The following is a 20,179-nucleotide window of genomic DNA, read 5'->3' on the forward strand; positions in this document are numbered from 1 at the left end:
CTATGTGATAACTTCATGTAAACCATATTATTTTGCTTACCATATGATTTAGAGTAGTATGCAACCGATTTTATGAGTGTGCTACCAATGTTGGAGAAGTTACTTTTAGTAACTTCAACTTTTTTACACAATGGAACATTACCGTTTACAGAACTAATCAAAGATTTTTACTGTTCCACTCTAAATGTTATGAGGTAGCTTCCTGAATTCACCTTGCATTTGAGTATTCCATGGCTCTGAGTAGGATACATGCAATATTTATACCTTTCCACCTCACCCTGAGTGGTTATGTACACATCTATAAATCAAAATGCATAGAATAAGAAGTAATGCATTCAGCTCAATAGAGTGTAAAGTTGAATTTTGCGGGAAACTACTATGTGATAACTTGATGTAAACCTTATTATTTTACTTACCACATCACTTAGAGTAGTATGCAACCGATTTTATGAGTGTGTTACCAATGTTCGAGAAGTTACTTTTAGTAACTTCAACTTTTTTACACAAAGGAACATTACCGTTTACAGAACTTAACAAAGATATTTACTGTTCCACTCTAAATGTTAAGAGGTAGCTTCCTGAATTCACCTTGCATTTGAGTATTTCATGCCTCTGAGTAGGATACATGCAATATTTATACCGTTCCACCTCACCCTGAGTAGTTATGTACTCATCCATAAATCAAAATGCATAGAATAGAAAGTAATGCATTCAGCTCAATAGAGTGTAGAGATGAATTTTGCGGGAAACTACTATGTGATAACTTGATGTAAACCTTATTATTTTGCTTACGATACGATTTAGAGTAGTATGCAACCAATTTTATGAGTGTGCTACCAAGGTTGGAGAAGTTACTTTTAGTAACTTCAACTTTTCTACACAATGGAACATTACCATTTACAGAACTAAACAAAGATATTTACTGTTCCACTCTAAATGTTATGAGGTAGCTTCCTGAATTCACCTTGCATTTGAGTATTTCATGGCTCTGAGTAGGATACATGCAATATTTATACCGTTCCACCTCACCCTGAGTGGTTATGTACACATCCATAAATCAAAATGCATAGAATAGAAAGTAATGCATTCAGCTCAATAGAGTGTAAAGTTGAATTTTGCGGGAAACTACTATGTGATAACTTGATGTAAACCTTATTATTTTACTTACCACATCACTTAGAGTAGTATGCAACCGATTTTATGAGTGTGCTACCAATGTTCGAGAAGTTACTTTTAGTAACTTCAACTTTTTTACACAATGGAACATTACGGTTTACAGAACTTAACAAAGATATTTACTGTTCCACTCTAAATGTTAAGAGGTAGCTTCCTGAATTCACCTTGCATTTGAGTATTTCATGGCTCTGATTAGGATACATGCAATATTTATACCGTTCCACCTCACCCTGAGTAGTTATGTACACATCCATAACTCAAAATGCATAGAATAGAAAGTAATGCATTCAGCTCAATAGAGTGTAGAGATGAATTTTGCGGGAAACTACTATGTGATAACTTGATGTAAACCTTATTATTTTGCTTACCATACGATTTAGAGTAGTATGCAACCAATTTTATGAGTGTGCTACCAAGGTTGGAGAATTTAGTTTTAGTAACTTCAACTTTTTTATACAATGGAACATTACCGTTTACAGAACTAAACAAAGATATTTACTGTTCCACTCTAAATGTTATGAGGTAGCTTCCTGAATTCACCTTGCATTTGAGTATTTCATGGCTCTGAGTAGGATACATGCAATATTTATACCGTTCCACCTCACCCTGAGTGGTTATGTACACATCCAAAAATCAAAATGCATAGAATAGAAAGTAATGCATTCAGCTCAATAGAGTGTAGAGATGAATTTTGCGGGAAACTACTATGTGATAACTTCATGTAAACCATATTATTTTGCTTACCATATGATTTAGAGTAGTATGCAACCGATTTTATGAGTGTGCTACCAATGTTGGAGAAGTTACTTTTAGTAACTTCAACTTTTTTACACAATGGAACATTACCGTTTACAGAACTAAACAAAGATTTTTACTGTTCCACTCTAAATGTTATGAGGTAGCTTCCTGAATTCACCTTGCATTTGAGTATTCCATGGCTCTAAGTAGGATACATGCAATATTTATACCGTTCCACCTCACCCTGAGTGGTTATGTACACATCCATAAATCAAAATGCATAGAATAGGAAGTAATGCATTCAGCTCAATAGAGTGTAAAGTTGAATTTTGCGGGAAACTACTATCTGATAACTTGATGTAAACCTTATTATTTTACTTACCACATCACTTAGAGTAGTATGCAACCGATTTTATGAGTGTGTTACCAATGTTCGAGAAGTTACTTTTAGTAACTTCAACTTTTTTACACAAAGGAACATTACCGTTTACAGAACTTAACAAAGATATTTACTGTTCCACTCTAAATGTTAAGAGGTAGCTTCCTGAATTCACCTTGCATTTGAGTATTTCATGGCTCTGAGTAGGATACATGCAATATTTATCCCGTTCCACCTCACCCTGAGTAGTTATGTACACATCCATAAATCAAAATGCATAGAATAGAAAGTAATGCATTCAGCTCAATAGAGTGTAGAGATGAATTTTGCGGGAAACTACTATGTGATAACTTGATGTAAACCTTATTATTTTGCTTACCATACGATTTAGAGTAGTATGCAACCAATTTTATGAGTGTGCTAGCAAGGATGGAGAAGTTACTTTTAGTAACTTCAACTTTTCTACACAATGGAACATTACCATTTACAGAACTAAACAAAGATATTTACTGTTCCACTCTAAATGTTATGAGGTAGCTTCCTGAATTCACCTTGCATTTGAGTATTTCATGGCTCTGAGTAGGATACATGCAATATTTATACCGTTCCACCTCACCCTGAGTAGTTATGTACACATCCATAACTCAAAATGCATAGAATAGAAAGTAATGCATTCAGCTCAATAGAGTGTAAAGTTGAATTTTGAGGGAAACTACTATGTGATAACTTCATGTAAACCATATTATTTTGCTTACCATATGATTTAGAGTAGTATGCAACCGATTTTATGAGTGTGCTACCAATGTTGGAGGAGTTACTTTTAGTAACTTCAACTTTTTTACACAATGGAACATTACCGTTTACAGAACTTAACAAAGATATTTACTGTTCCACTCTAAATGTTAAGAGGTAGCTTCCTGAATTCACCTTGCATTTGAGTATTTCATGCCTCTGAGTAGGATACATGCAATATTTATACCGTTCCACCTCACCCTGAGTAGTTATGTACACATCCATAAATCAAAATGCATAGAATAGAAAGTAATGCATTCAGCTCAATAGAGTGTAGAGATGAATTTTGCGGGAAACTACTATGTGATAACTTGATGTAAACATTATTTTGCTTACCATACGATTTAGAGTAGTATGCAACCAATTTTATGAGTGTGCTACCAAGATTGGAGAAGTTACTTTTAGTAACTTCAACTTTTTTATACAATGGAACATTACCGTTTACAGAACTAAACAAAGATATTTACTGTTCCACTCTAAATGTTAAGAGGTAGCTTCCTGAATTCACCTTCCATTTGAGTATTCCATGGCTCTGAGTAGGATACATGCAATATTTATACCGTTCCACCTCACCCTGAGTAGTTATGTACACATCCATAAATCAAAATGCATAGAATAGAAAGTAATGCATTCAGCTCAATAGAGTGTAGAGATGAATTTTGCGGGAAACTACTATGTGATAACTTGATGTAAACCTTATTATTTTGCTTACCATACGATTTAGAGTAGTATGCAACCAATTTCATGAGTGTGCTACCAAGGTTGGAGAAGTTACTTTTAGTAACTTCAACTTTTTTATACAATGGAACATTACCGTTTACAGAACTAAACAAAGATTTTTACTGTTACACTCTAAATGTTATGAGGTAGCTTCCTGAATTCACCTTGCATTTGAGTATTTCATGGCTCTGAGTAGGATACATGCAATATTTATACCGTTCCACCTCACCCTGAGTAGTTATGTACACATCCATAACTCAAAATGCATAGAATAGAAAGTAATGCATTCAGCTCAATAGAGTGTAAAGTTGAATTTTGCGGGAAACTACTATGTGATAACTTCATGTAAACCATATTATTTTGCTTACCATATGATTTAGAGTAGTATGCAACCGATTTTATGAGTGTGCTACCAATGTTGGAGAAGTTACTTTTAGTAACTTCAACTTTTTTACACAATGGAACATTACCGTTTACAGAACTAAACAAAGATTTTTACTGTTCCACTCTAAATGTTATGAGGTAGCTTCCTGAATTCACCTTGCATTTGAGTATTCCATGGCTCTGAGTAGGATACATGCAATATTTATACCGTTTCACCTCACCCTGAGTGGTTATGTACACATCCATAAATCAAAATGCATAGAATAAGAAGTAATGCATTCAGCTCAATAGAGTGTAAAGTTGAATTTTGCGGGAAACTACTATGTGATAACTTGATTTAAACCTTATTATTTTACTTACCACATCACTTAGAGTAGTATGCAACCGATTTTATGAGTGTGTTACCAATGTTCGAGAAGTTACTTTTAGTAACTTCAACTTTTTTACACAAAGGAACATTACCGTTTACAGAACTTAACAAAGATATTTACTGTTCCACTCTAAATGTTAAGAGGTAGCTTCCTGAATTCACCTTGCATTTGAGTATTTCATGCCTCTGAGTAGGATACATGCAATATTTATACCGTTCCACCTCACCCTGAGTAGTTATGTACACATCCATAAATCAAAATGCATAGAATAGAAAGTAATGCATTCAGCTCAATAGAGTGTAGAGATGAATTTTGCGGGAAACTACTATGTGATAACTTGATGTAAACCTTATTATTTTGCTTACCATACGATTTAGAGTAGTATGCAACCAATTTTATGAGTGTGCTACCAAGGTTGGAGAAGTTACTTTTAGTAACTTCAACTTTTCTACACAATGGAACATTACCATTTACAGAACTAAACAAAGATATTTACTGTTCCTCTCTAAATGTTATGAGGTAGCTTCCTGAATTCACCTTGCATTTGAGTATTTCATGGCTCTGATTAGGATACATGCAATATTTATACCGTTCCACCTCACCCTGAGTAGTTATGTACACATCCATAACTCAAAATGCATAGAATAGAAAGTAATGCATTCAGCTCAATAGAGTGTAGAGATGAATTTTGCGGGAAACTACTATGTGATAACTTGATGTAAACCTTATTATTTTGCTTACCATACGATTTAGAGTAGTATGCAACCAATTTTATGAGTGTGCTACCAAGGTTGGAGAAGTTAGTTTTAGTAACTTCAACTTTTTTATACAATGGAACATTACCGTTTACAGAACTAAACAAAGATATTTACTGTTCCACTCTAAATGTTAGGAGGTAGCTTCCTGAATTCACCTTGCATTTGAGTATTCCATGGCTCTGAGTAGGATACATGCAATATTTATACCGTTCCACCTCACCCTGAGTGGTTATGTACACATCCATAAATCAAAATGCATAGAATAGGAAGTAATGCATTCAGATCAATAGAGTGTAAAGTTGAATTTTGCGGGAAACTACTATGTGATAACTTGATGTAAACCTTATTATTTTACTTACCACATCACTTAGAGTAGTATGCAACCGATTTTATGAGTGTGCTACCAATGTTGGAGGAGTTACTTTTAGTAACTTCAACTTTTTTACACAATGGAACATTACCGTTTACAGAACTTAACAAAGATATTTACTGTTCCACTCTAAATGTTAAGAGGTAGCTTCCTGAATTCACCTTGCATTTGAGTATTTCATGCCTCTGAGTAGGATACATGCAATATTTATACCGTTCCACCTCACCCTGAGTAGTTATGTACACATCCATAAATCAAAATGCATAGAATAGAAAGTAATGCATTCAGCTCAATAGAGTGTAGAGATGAATTTTGCGGGAAACTACTATGTGATAACTTGATGTAAACATTATTTTGCTTACCATACGATTTAGAGTAGTATGCAACCAATTTTATGAGTGTGCTACCAAGATTGGAGAAGTTACTTTTAGTAACTTCAACTTTTTTATACAATGGAACATTACCGTTTACAGAACTAAACAAAGATATTTACTGTTCCACTCTAAATGTTAAGAGGTAGCTTCCTGAATTCACCTTCCATTTGAGTATTCCATGGCTCTGAGTAGGATACATGCAATATTTATACCGTTCCACCTCACCCTGAGTAGTTATGTACACATCCATAAATCAAAATGCATAGAATAGAAAGTAATGCATTCAGCTCAATAGAGTGTAGAGATGAATTTTGCGGGAAACTACTATGTGATAACTTGATGTAAACCTTATTATTTTGCTTACCATACGATTTAGAGTAGTATGCAACCAATTTTATGAGTGTGCTACCAAGGTTGGAGAAGTTACTTTTAGTAACTTCAACTTTTTTATACAATGGAACATTACCGTTTACAGAACTAAACAAAGATTTTTACTGTTACACTCTAAATGTTATGAGGTAGCTTCCTGAATTCACCTTGCATTTGAGTATTTCATGGCTCTGAGTAGGATACATGCAATATTTATACCGTTCCACCTCACCCTGAGTAGTTATGTACACATCCATAACTCAAAATGCATAGAATAGAAAGTAATGCATTCAGCTCAATAGAGTGTAAAGTTGAATTTTGCCGGAAACTACTATGTGATAACTTCATGTAAACCATATTATTTTGCTTACCATATGATTTAGAGTAGTATGCAACCGATTTTATGAGTGTGCTACCAATGTTGGAGAAGTTACTTTTAGTAACATCAACTTTTTTACACAATGGAACATTACCGTTTACAGAACTAAACAAAGATTTTTACTGTTCCACTCTAAATGTTATGAGGTAGCTTCCTGAATTCACCTTGCATTTGAGTATTCCATGGCTCTGAGTAGGATACATGCAATATTTATACCGTTTCACCTCACCCTGAGTGGTTATGTACACATCCATAAATCAAAATGCATAGAATAAGAAGTAATGCATTCAGCTCAATAGAGTGTAAAGTTGAATTTTGCGGGAAACTACTATGTGATAACTTGATTTAAACCTTATTATTTTACTTACCACATCACTTAGAGTAGTATGCAACCGATTTTATGAGTGTGTTACCAATGTTCGAGAAGTTACTTTTAGTAACTTCAACTTTTTTACACAAAGGAACATTACCGTTTACAGAACTTAACAAAGATATTTACTGTTCCACTCTAAATGTTAAGAGGTAGCTTCCTGAATTCACCTTGCATTTGAGTATTTCATGCCTCTGAGTAGGATACATGCAATATTTATACCGTTCCACCTCACCCTGAGTAGTTATGTACACATCCATAAATCAAAATGCATAGAATAGAAAGTAATGCATTCAGCTCAATAGAGTGTAGAGATGAATTTTGCGGGAAACTACTATGTGATAACTTGATGTAAACCTTATTATTTTGCTTACCATACGATTTAGAGTAGTATGCAACCAATTTTATGAGTGTGCTACCAAGGTTGGAGAAGTTACTTTTAGTAACTTCAACTTTTCTACACAATGGAACATTACCATTTACAGAACTAAACAAAGATATTTACTGTTCCACTCTAAATGTTATGAGGTAGCTTCCTGAATTCACCTTGCATTTGAGTATTTCATGGCTCTGATTAGGATACATGCAATATTTATACCGTTCCACCTCACCCTGAGTAGTTATGTACACATCCATAACTCAAAATGCATAGAATAGAAAGTAATGCATTCAGCTCAATAGAGTGTAGAGATGAATTTTGCGGGAAACTACTATGTGATAACTTGATGTAAACCTTATTATTTTGCTTACCATACGATTTAGAGTAGTATGCAACCAATTTTATGAGTGTGCTACCAAGGTTGGAGAAGTTAGTTTTAGTAACTTCAACTTTTTTATACAATGGAACATTACCGTTTACAGAACTAAACAAAGATATTTACTGTTCCACTCTAAATGTTAGGAGGTAGCTTCCTGAATTCACCTTGCATTTGAGTATTCCATGGCTCTGAGTAGGATACATGCAATATTTATACCGTTCCACCTCACCCTGAGTGGTTATGTACACATCCATAAATCAAAATGCATAGAATAGGAAGTAATGCATTCAGATCAATAGAGTGTAAAGTTGAATTTTGCGGGAAACTACTATGTGATAACTTGATGTAAACCTTATTATTTTACTTACCACATCACTTAGAGTAGTATGCAACCGATTTTATGAGTGTGTTACCAATGTTCGAGAAGTTACTTTTAGTAACTTCAACTTTTTTACACAAAGGAACATTACCGTTTACAGAACTTAACAAAGATATTTACTGTTCCACTCTAAATGTTAAGAGGTAGCTTCCTGAATTCACCTTGCATTTGAGTATTTCATGGCTCTGAGTAGGATACATGCAATATTTATACCGTTCCACCTCACCCTGAGTAGTTATGTACACATCCATAACTCAAAATGCATAGAATAGAAAGTAATGCATTCAGATCAATAGAGTGTAAAGTTGAATTTTGCGGGAAACTACTATGTGATAACTTCATGTAAACCATATTATTTTGCTTACCATACGATTTAGAGTAGTATGCAACCAATTTTATGAGTGTGCTACCAAGGTTGGAGAAGTTACTTTTAGTAACTTCAACTTTTCTACACAATGGAACATTACCATTTACAGAACTAAACAAAGATATTTACTGTTCCACTCTAAATGTTATGAGGTAGCTTCCTGAATTCACCTTGCATTTGAGTATTTCATGGCTCTGATTAGGATACATGCAATATTTATACCGTTCCACCTCACCCTGAGTGGTTATGTACACATCCATAAATCAAAATGCATAGAATAGGAAGTAATGCATTCAGCTCAATAGAGTGTAAAGTTGAATTTTGCGGGAAACTACTATCTGATAACTTGATGTAAACCTTATTATTTTACTTACCACATCACTTAGAGTAGTATGCAACCGATTATATGAGTGTGTTACCAATGTTCGAGAAGTTACTTTTAGTAACTTCAACTTTTTTACACAAAGGAACATTACCGTTTACAGAACTTAACAAAGATATTTACTGTTCCACTCTAAATGTTAAGAGGTAGCTTCCTGAATTCACCTTGCATTTGAGTATTTCATGCCTCTGAGTAGGATACATGCAATATTTATACCGTTCCACCTCACCCTGAGTAGTTATGTACACATCCATAAATCAAAATGCATAGAATAGAAAGTAATGCATTCAGCTCAATAGAGTGTAGAGATGAATTTTGCGGGAAACTACTATGTGATAACTTGATGTAAACCTTATTATTTTGCTTACCATACGATTTAGAGTAGTATGCAACCAATTTTATGAGTGTGCTACCAAGGTTGGAGAAGTTACTTTTAGTAACTTCAACTTTTCTACACAATGGAACATTACCATTTACAGAACTAAACAAAGATATTTACTGTTCCACTCTAAATGTTATGAGGTAGCTTCCTGAATTCACCTTGCATTTGAGTATTTCATGGCTCTGATTAGGATACATGCAATATTTATACCGTTCCACCTCACCCTGAGTAGTTATGTACACATCCATAACTCAAAATGCATAGAATAGAAAGTAATGCATTCAGCTCAATAGAGTGTAGAGATGAATTTTGCGGGAAACTACTATGTGATAACTTGATGTAAACCTTATTATTTTGCTTACCATACGATTTAGAGTAGTATGCAACCAATTTTATGAGTGTGCTACCAAGGTTGGAGAAGTTAGTTTTAGTAACTTCAACTTTTTTATACAATGGAACATTACCGTTTACAGAACTAAACAAAGATATTTACTGTTCCACTCTAAATGTTAGGAGGTAGCTTCCTGAATTCACCTTGCATTTGAGTATTCCATGGCTCTGAGTAGGATACATGCAATATTTATACCGTTCCACCTCACCCTGAGTGGTTATGTACACATCCATAAATCAAAATGCATAGAATAGGAAGTAATGCATTCAGATCAATAGAGTGTAAAGTTGAATTTTGCGGGAAACTACTATGTGATAACTTGATGTAAACCTTATTATTTTACTTACCACATCACTTAGAGTAGTATGCAACCGATTTTATGAGTGTGTTACCAATGTTCGAGAAGTTACTTTTAGTAACTTCAACTTTTTTACACAAAGGAACATTACCGTTTACAGAACTTAACAAAGATATTTACTGTTCCACTCTAAATGTTAAGAGGTAGCTTCCTGAATTCACCTTGCATTTGAGTATTTCATGGCTCTGAGTAGGATACATGCAATATTTATACCGTTCCACCTCACCCTGAGTAGTTATGTACACATCCATAACTCAAAATGCATAGAATAGAAAGTAATGCATTCAGCTCAATAGAGTGTAAAGTTGAATTTTGCGGGAAACTACTATGTGATAACTTCATGTAAACCATATTATTTTGCTTACCATATGATTTAGAGTAGTATGCAACCGATTTTATGAGTGTGCTACCAATGTTGGAGAAGTTACTTTTAGTAACTTCAACTTTTTTACACAATGGAACATTACCGTTTACAGAACTAAACAAAGATTTTTACTGTTCCACTCTAAATGTTATGAGGTAGCTTCCTGAATTCACCTTGCATTTGAGTATTCCATGGCTCTGAGTAGGATACATGCAATATTTACACCGTTTCACCTCACCCTGAGTGGTTATGTACACATCCATAAATCAAAATGCATAGAATAAGAAGTAATGCATTCAGCTCAATAGAGTGTAGAGATGAATTTTGCGGGAAACTACTATGTGATAACTTGATGTAAACCTTATTATTTTGCTTACCATACGATTTAGAGTAGTATGCAACCAATTTTATGAGTGTGCTACCAAGGTTGGAGAAGTTACTTTTAGTAACTTCAACTTTTCTACACAATGGAACATTACCATTTACAGAACTAAACAAAGATATTTACTGTTCCACTCTAAATGTTATGAGGTAGCTTCCTGAATTCACCTTGCATTTGAGTATTTCATGGCTCTGATTAGGATACATGCAATATTTATACCGTTCCACCTCACCCTGAGTAGTTATGTACACATCCATAACTCAAAATGCATAGAATAGAAAGTAATGCATTCAGCTCAATAGAGTGTAGAGATGAATTTTGCGGGAAACTACTATGTGATAACTTGATGTAAACCTTATTATTTTGCTTACCATACGATTTAGAGTAGTATGCAACCAATTTTATGAGTGTGCTACCAAGGTTGGAGAAGTTAGTTTTAGTAACTTCAACTTTTTTATACAATGGAACATTACCGTTTACAGAACTAAACAAAGATATTTACTGTTCCACTCTAAATGTTAGGAGGTAGCTTCCTGAATTCACCTTGCATTTGAGTATTCCATGGCTCTGAGTAGGATACATGCAATATTTATACCGTTCCACCTCACCCTGAGTGGTTATGTACACATCCATAAATCAAAATGCATAGAATAGGAAGTAATGCATTCAGATCAATAGAGTGTAAAGTTGAATTTTGCGGGAAACTACTATGTGATAACTTGATGTAAACCTTATTATTTTACTTACCACATCACTTAGAGTAGTATGCAACCGATTTTATGAGTGTGTTACCAATGTTCGAGAAGTTACTTTTAGTAACTTCAACTTTTTTACACAAAGGAACATTACCGTTTACAGAACTTAACAAAGATATTTACTGTTCCACTCTAAATGTTAAGAGGTAGCTTCCTGAATTCACCTTGCATTTGAGTATTTCATGGCTCTGAGTAGGATACATGCAATATTTATACCGTTCCACCTCACCCTGAGTAGTTATGTACACATCCATAACTCAAAATGCATAGAATAGAAAGTAATGCATTCAGATCAATAGAGTGTAAAGTTGAATTTTGCGGGAAACTACTATGTGATAACTTCATGTAAACCATATTATTTTGCTTACCATACGATTTAGAGTAGTATGCAACCAATTTTATGAGTGTGCTACCAAGGTTGGAGAAGTTACTTTTAGTAACTTCAACTTTTCTACACAATGGAACATTACCATTTACAGAACTAAACAAAGATATTTACTGTTCCACTCTAAATGTTATGAGGTAGCTTCCTGAATTCACCTTGCATTTGAGTATTTCATGGCTCTGATTAGGATACATGCAATATTTATACCGTTCCACCTCACCCTGAGTGGTTATGTACACATCCATAAATCAAAATGCATAGAATAGGAAGTAATGCATTCAGCTCAATAGAGTGTAAAGTTGAATTTTGCGGGAAACTACTATCTGATAACTTGATGTAAACCTTATTATTTTACTTACCACATCACTTAGAGTAGTATGCAACCGATTATATGAGTGTGTTACCAATGTTCGAGAAGTTACTTTTAGTAACTTCAACTTTTTTACACAAAGGAACATTACCGTTTACAGAACTTAACAAAGATATTTACTGTTCCACTCTAAATGTTAAGAGGTAGCTTCCTGAATTCACCTTGCATTTGAGTATTTCATGCCTCTGAGTAGGATACATGCAATATTTATACCGTTCCACCTCACCCTGAGTAGTTATGTACACATCCATAAATCAAAATGCATAGAATAGAAAGTAATGCATTCAGCTCAATAGAGTGTAGAGATGAATTTTGCGGGAAACTACTATGTGATAACTTGATGTAAACCTTATTATTTTGCTTACCATACGATTTAGAGTAGTATGCAACCAATTTTATGAGTGTGCTACCAAGGTTGGAGAAGTTACTTTTAGTAACTTCAACTTTTCTACACAATGGAACATTACCATTTACAGAACTAAACAAAGATATTTACTGTTCCACTCTAAATGTTATGAGGTAGCTTCCTGAATTCACCTTGCATTTGAGTATTTCATGGCTCTGATTAGGATACATGCAATATTTATACCGTTCCACCTCACCCTGAGTAGTTATGTACACATCCATAACTCAAAATGCATAGAATAGAAAGTAATGCATTCAGCTCAATAGAGTGTAGAGATGAATTTTGCGGGAAACTACTATGTGATAACTTGATGTAAACCTTATTATTTTGCTTACCATACGATTTAGAGTAGTATGCAACCAATTTTATGAGTGTGCTACCAAGGTTGGAGAAGTTAGTTTTAGTAACTTCAACTTTTTTATACAATGGAACATTACCGTTTACAGAACTAAACAAAGATATTTACTGTTCCACTCTAAATGTTAGGAGGTAGCTTCCTGAATTCACCTTGCATTTGAGTATTCCATGGCTCTGAGTAGGATACATGCAATATTTATACCGTTCCACCTCACCCTGAGTGGTTATGTACACATCCATAAATCAAAATGCATAGAATAGGAAGTAATGCATTCAGATCAATAGAGTGTAAAGTTGAATTTTGCGGGAAACTACTATGTGATAACTTGATGTAAACCTTATTATTTTACTTACCACATCACTTAGAGTAGTATGCAACCGATTTTATGAGTGTGTTACCAATGTTCGAGAAGTTACTTTTAGTAACTTCAACTTTTTTACACAAAGGAACATTACCGTTTACAGAACTTAACAAAGATATTTACTGTTCCACTCTAAATGTTAAGAGGTAGCTTCCTGAATTCACCTTGCATTTGAGTATTTCATGGCTCTGAGTAGGATACATGCAATATTTATACCGTTCCACCTCACCCTGAGTAGTTATGTACACATCCATAACTCAAAATGCATAGAATAGAAAGTAATGCATTCAGCTCAATAGAGTGTAAAGTTGAATTTTGCGGGAAACTACTATGTGATAACTTCATGTAAACCATATTATTTTGCTTACCATATGATTTAGAGTAGTATGCAACCGATTTTATGAGTGTGCTACCAATGTTGGAGAAGTTACTTTTAGTAACTTCAACTTTTTTACACAATGGAACATTACCGTTTACAGAACTAAACAAAGATTTTTACTGTTCCACTCTAAATGTTATGAGGTAGCTTCCTGAATTCACCTTGCATTTGAGTATTCCATGGCTCTGAGTAGGATACATGCAATATTTACACCGTTTCACCTCACCCTGAGTGGTTATGTACACATCCATAAATCAAAATGCATAGAATAAGAAGTAATGCATTCAGCTCAATAGAGTGTAGAGATGAATTTTGCGGGAAACTACTATGTGATAACTTGATGTAAACCTTATTATTTTGCTTACCATACGATTTAGAGTAGTATGCAACCAATTTTATGAGTGTGCTACCAAGGTTGGAGAAGTTACTTTTAGTAACTTCAACTTTTCTACACAATGGAACATTACCATTTACAGAACTAAACAAAGATATTTACTGTTCCACTCTAAATGTTATGAGGTAGCTTCCTGAATTCACCTTGCATTTGAGTATTTCATGGCTCTGATTAGGATACATGCAATATTTATACCGTTCCACCTCACCCTGAGTAGTTATGTACACATCCATAACTCAAAATGCATAGAATAGAAAGTAATGCATTCAGCTCAATAGAGTGTAGAGATGAATTTTGCGGGAAACTACTATGTGATAACTTGATGTAAACCTTATTATTTTGCTTACCATACGATTTAGAGTAGTATGCAACCAATTTTATGAGTGTGCTACCAAGGTTGGAGAAGTTAGTTTTAGTAACTTCAACTTTTTTATACAATGGAACATTACCGTTTACAGAACTAAACAAAGATATTTACTGTTCCACTCTAAATGTTAGGAGGTAGCTTCCTGAATTCACCTTGCATTTGAGTATTCCATGGCTCTGAGTAGGATACATGCAATATTTATACCGTTCCACCTCACCCTGAGTGGTTATGTACACATCCATAAATCAGAATGCATAGAATAGGAAGTAATGCATTCAGCTCAATAGAGTGTAAAGTTGAATTTTGCGGGAAACTACTATGTGATAACTTGATGTAAACCTTATTATTTTACTTACCACATCACTTAGAGTAGTATGCAACCGATTTTATGAGTGTGTTACCAATGTTCGAGAAGTTACTTTTAGTAACTTCAACTTTTTTACACAAAGGAACATTACCGTTTACAGAACTTAACAAAGATATTTACTGTTCCACTCTAAATGTTAAGAGGTAGCTTCCTGAATTCACCTTGCATTTGAGTATTTCATGGCTCTGAGTAGGATACATGCAATATTTATCCCGTTCCACCTCACCCTGAGTAGTTATGTACACATCCATAAATCAAAATGCATAGAATAGAAAGTAATGCATTCAGCTCAATAGAGTGTAGAGATGAATTTTGCGGGAAACTACTATGTGATAACTTGATGTAAACCTTATTATTTTGCTTACCATACGATTTAGAGTAGTATGCAACCAATTTTATGAGTGTGTTAGCAAGGTTGGAGAAGTTACTTTTAGTAACTTCAACTTTTCTACACAATGGAACATTACCATTTACAGAACTAAACAAAGATATTTACTGTTCCACTTTAAATGTTATGAGGTAGCTTCCTGAATTCACCTTGCATTTGAGTATTTCATGGCTCTGAGTAGGATACATGCAATATTTATACCGTTCCACCTCACCCTGAGTGGTTATGTACACATCCAAAAATCAAAATGCATAGAATAGAAAGTAATGCATTCAGCTCAATAGAGTGTAGAGATGAATTTTGCGGGAAACTACTATGTGATAACTTGATGTAAACCTTATTATTTTGCTTACCATCCGATTTAGAGTAGTATGCAACCAATGTTATGAGTGTGCTACCAAGGTTGGAGAAGTTACTTTTAGTAACTTCAACTTTTCTACACAATGGAACATTACCATTTACAGAACTAAACAAAGATATTTACTGTTCCACTCTAAATGTTATGAGGTAGCTTCCTGAATTCACCTTGCATTTGAGTATTTCATGGCTCTGAGTAGGATACATGCAATATTTATACCGTTCCACCTCACCCTGAGTAGTTATGTACACATCCATAACTCAAAATGCATAGAATAGAAAGTAATGCATTCAGCTCAATAGAGTGTAAAGTTGAATTTTGAGGGAAACTACTATGTGATAACTTCATGTAAACCATATTATTTTGCTTACCATATGATTTAGAGTAGTATGCAACCGATTTTATGAGTGTGCTACCAATGTTGGAGGAGTTACTTTTAGTAACTTCAACTTTTTTACACAATGGAACATTACCGTTTACAGAACTTAACAAAGATATTTACTGTTCCACTCTAAATGTTAAGAGGTAGCTTCCTGAATTCACCTTGCATTTGAGTATTTCATGCCTCTGAGTAGGATACATGCAATATTTATACCGTTCCACCTCACCCTGAGTAGTTATGTACACATCCATAAATCAAAATGCATAGAATAGAAAGTAATGCATTCAGCTCAATAGGGTGTAGAGATGAATTTTGCGGGAAACTACTATGTGATAACTTGATGTAAACATTATTTTGCTTACCATACGATTTAGAGTAGTATGCAACCAATTTTATGAGTGTGCTACCAAGATTGGAGAAGTTACTTTTAGTAACTTCAACTTTTTTATACAATGGAACATTACCGTTTACAGAACTAAACAAAGATATTTACTGTTCCACTCTAAATGTTAAGAGGTAGCTTCCTGAATTCACCTTCCATTTGAGTATTCCATGGCTCTGAGTAGGATACATGCAATATTTATACCGTTCCACCTCACCCTGAGTAGTTATGTACACATCCATAAATCAAAATGCATAGAATAGAAAGTAATGCATTCAGCTCAATAGAGTGTAGAGATGAATTTTGCGGGAAACTACTATGTGATAACTTGATGTAAACCTTATTATTTTGCTTACCATACGATTTAGAGTAGTATGCAACCAATTTTATGAGTGTGCTACCAAGGTTGGATAAGTTACTTTTAGTAACTTCAACTTTTTTATACAATGGAACATTACCGTTTACAGAACTAAACAAAGATTTTTACTGTTACACTCTAAATGTTATGAGGTAGCTTCCTGAATTCACCTTGCATTTGAGTATTTCATGGCTCTGAGTAGGATACATGCAATATTTATACCGTTCCACCTCACCCTGAGTAGTTATGTACACATCCATAACTCAAAATGCATAGAATAGAAAGTAATGCATTCAGCTCAATAGAGTGTAAAGTTGAATTTTGCGGGAAACTACTATGTGATAACTTCATGTAAACCATATTATTTTGCTTACCATATGATTTAGAGTAGTATGCAACCGATTTTATGAGTGTGCTACCAATGTTGGAGAAGTTACTTTTAGTAACTTCAACTTTTTTACACAATGGAACATTACCGTTTACAGAACTAATCAAAGATTTTTACTGTTCCACTCTAAATGTTATGAGGTAGCTTCCTGAATTCACCTTGCATTTGAGTATTCCATGGCTCTGAGTAGGATACATGCAATATTTATACCGTTCCACCTCACCCTGAGTGGTTATGTACACATCTATAAATCAAAATGCATAGAATAAGAAGTAATGCATTCAGCTCAATAGAGTGTAAAGTTGAATTTTGCGGGAAACTACTATGTGATAACTTGATGTAAACCTTATTATTTTACTTACCACATCACTTAGAGTAGTATGCAACCGATTTTATGAGTGTGTTACCAATGTTCGAGAAGTTACTTTTAGTAACTTCAACTTTTTTACACAAAGGAACATTACCGTTTACAGAACTTAACAAAGATATTTACTGTTCCACTCTAAATGTTAAGAGGTAGCTTCCTGAATTCACCTTGCATTTGAGTATTTCATGCCTCTGAGTAGGATACATGCAATATTTATACCGTTCCACCTCACCCTGAGTAGTTATGTACTCATCCATAAATCAAAATGCATAGAATAGAAAGTAATGCATTCAGCTCAATAGAGTGTAGAGATGAATTTTGCGGGAAACTACTATGTGATAACTTGATGTAAACCTTATTATTTTGCTTACGATACGATTTAGAGTAGTATGCAACCAATTTTATGAGTGTGCTACCAAGGTTGGAGAAGTTACTTTTAGTAACTTCAACTTTTCTACACAATGGAACATTACCATTTACAGAACTAAACAAAGATATTTACTGTTCCACTCTAAATGTTATGAGGTAGCTTCCTGAATTCACCTTGCATTTGAGTATTTCATGGCTCTGAGTAGGATACATGCAATATTTATACCGTTCCACCTCACCCTGAGTGGTTATGTACACATCCAAAAATCAAAATGCATAGAATAGAAAGTAATGCATTCAGCTCAATAGAGTGTAGAGATGAATTTTGCGGGAAACTACTATGTGATAACTTCATGTAAACCATATTATTTTGCTTACCATATGATTTAGAGTAGTATGCAACCGATTTTATGAGTGTGCTACCAATGTTGGAGAAGGTACTTTTAGTAACTTCAACTTTTTTACACAATGGAACATTACCGTTTACAGAACTAAACAAAGATTTTTACTGTTCCACTCTAAATGTTATGAGGTAGCTTCCTGAATTCACCTTGCATTTGAGTATTCCATGGCTCTGAGTAGGATACATGCAATATTTATACCGTTCCACCTCACCCTGAGTGGTTATGTACACATCCATAAATCAAAATGCATAGAATAGGAAGTAATGCATTCAGCTCAATAGAGTGTAAAGTTGAATTTTGCGGGAAACTACTATGTGATAACTTGATGTAAACCTTATTATTTTACTTACCATACGATTTAGAGTAGTATGCAACCAATTTTATGAGTGTGCTAGCAAGGTTGGAGAAGTTACTTTTAGTAACTTCAACTTTTCTACACAATGGAACATTACCATTTACAGAACTAAACAAAGATATTTACTGTTCCACTCTAAATGTTATGAGGTAGCTTCCTGAATTCACCTTGCATTTGAGTATTTCATGGCTCTGAGTAGGATACATGCAATATTTATACCGTTCCACCTCACCCTGAGTAGTTATGTACACATCCATAACTCAAAATGCATAGAATAGAAAGTAATGCATTCAGCTCAATAGAGTGTAAAGTTGAATTTTGAGGGAAACTACTATGTGATAACTTGATGTAAACATTATTTTGCTTACCATACGATTTAGAGTAGTATGCAACCAATTTTATGAGTGTGCTACCAAGATTGGAGAAGTTACTTTTAGTAACTTCAACTTTTTTATACAATGGAACATTACCGTTTACAGAACTAAACAAAGATATTTACTGTTCCACTCTAAATGTTAAGAGGTAGCTTCCTGAATTCACCTTCCATTTGAGTATTCCATGGCTCTGAGTAGGATACATGCAATATTTACACCGTTCCACCTCACCCTGAGTAGTTATGTACACATCCATAAATCAAAATGCATAGAATAGAAAGTAATGCATTCAGCTCAATAGAGTGTAGAGATGAATTTTGCGGGAAACTACTATGTGATAACTTGATGTAAACCTTATTATTTTGCTTACCATACGATTTAGAGTAGTATGCAACCAATTTTATGAGTGTGCTACCAAGGTTGGAGAAGTTACTTTTAGTAACTTCAACTTTTTTATACAATGGAACATTACCGTTTACAGAACTAAACAAAGATTTTTACTGTTACACTCTAAATGTTATGAGGTAGCTTCCTGAATTCACCTTGCATTTGAGTATTTCATGGCTCTGAGTAGGATACATGCAATATTTATACCGTTCCACCTCACCCTGAGTAGTTATGTACACATCCATAACTCAAAATGCATAGAATAGAAAGTAATGCATTCAGCTCAATAGAGTGTAAAGTTGAATTTTGCGGGAAACTACTATGTGATAACTTCATGTAAACCATATTATTTTGCTTACCATATGATTTAGAGTAGTATGCAACCGATTTTATGAGTGTGCTACCAATGTTGGAGAAGTTACTTTTAGTAACTTCAACTTTTTTACACAATGGAACATTACCGTTTACAGAACTTAACAAAGATATTTACTGTTCCACTCTAAATGTTAAGAGGTAGCTTCCTGAATTCACCTTGCATTTGAGTATTTCATGCCTCTGAGTAGGATACATGCAATATTTATA

Source organism: Hemitrygon akajei, chromosome 6 (genome assembly GCF_048418815.1).
Source record: "Hemitrygon akajei chromosome 6, sHemAka1.3, whole genome shotgun sequence".
NCBI classification, from domain to species: domain Eukaryota; kingdom Metazoa; phylum Chordata; class Chondrichthyes; order Myliobatiformes; family Dasyatidae; genus Hemitrygon; species Hemitrygon akajei.